Source organism: Mandrillus leucophaeus, unplaced genomic scaffold (genome assembly GCF_000951045.1).
Source record: "Mandrillus leucophaeus isolate KB7577 unplaced genomic scaffold, Mleu.le_1.0 Scaffold43, whole genome shotgun sequence".
Taxonomy (NCBI): domain Eukaryota; kingdom Metazoa; phylum Chordata; class Mammalia; order Primates; family Cercopithecidae; genus Mandrillus; species Mandrillus leucophaeus.
In genome coordinates, this window is record NW_012104587.1 from 4,297,749 (window position 1) to 4,298,841 (window position 1,093).

The window sequence follows — 1,093 nt, forward strand, 5'->3', positions numbered from 1 at the left end:
GCGTGGTGGCGGGCACCTGTAGTCCCAGCTACTCGGGAGGCTGAGGCAGGAGAATGGCGTGAACCCAGGAGGCAGAGCTTGCAGTGAGCCAAGATTGTGCCACTGCACTCCAGCCTGGTCAACAGAGCAAGAATCCGTTCTCCAAAAAAAAAAAAAGGAAGAAGAAGATAGGATGGGCACACTGGCTCATGCTTATAATCCCAGCAATTTGGGAGGTTGAGGCAGGAGGATTGCTTGAGTCCAGGCAGTAGAGATTGCAGTGAGCTGACATTGTGCCATTGCACTCCAGCCTGGGCAATAGAGCAAGATTCTGTCTCAAAAAAAAAAAAGAGGAGATGGGGTGGGGGGAATAGACACATACAAATGTTTATATGTAGATCCAGCTTTCTGTAAGCACCCCACACCTGACAGCTGTTGTAGCATCCACCTTCCTGGGAGGCAGGCTCTCAGAATCCCTGCTCCCTGAGGGCAGGGACTGTCATGTTCACTGTTGTCTCACTGGTCCCTAGACAGTACTTGGCACATAGTAGGCCCACAAAGAAACTCCTGCAGAAGCAGTGCCTTCCCATGACATGCCTCCTCTCCACCTTCCAGAAGCAGGCAGCTTGGAAAGAAAAGACGTGGGAGGCCCGCCTGTGGGGACAGCGCAACACCCGCTAAGGGCCCTGCAGGATGGAGGTCTTTTCTTGGCAGCAAGATGTGAAGATGACAGAATCTCTGCTGCCACCCAGAGCTGCCACTCCAGCACAGAAACCTGTAAACAGTGGACACTGCAGAGCATCAGATGAAGCCAAATGTGTCAGACGGAGAAAACCAGAGCAGGCCAAGGGCAGAGGCACCTGATGTTGTGGGTGCTGCACAGAGGGGTCACCGACTCCCGGCTTTTATTTCCTAAACATTTGCCTCCATACAGCCCCTTCTTGCTATCCCCAGCATCCTACCATCCACCCATCCATTTACCTAACCATCCATTCTTCCATCCATCCATCCATCCATCTATTCATCCACCCACCCACCCATCTATCTGTCCATCCACGTAACCATCCATCCTTTCTTCCATCCATCCATCCATCCATCCATCCATTCATCCACC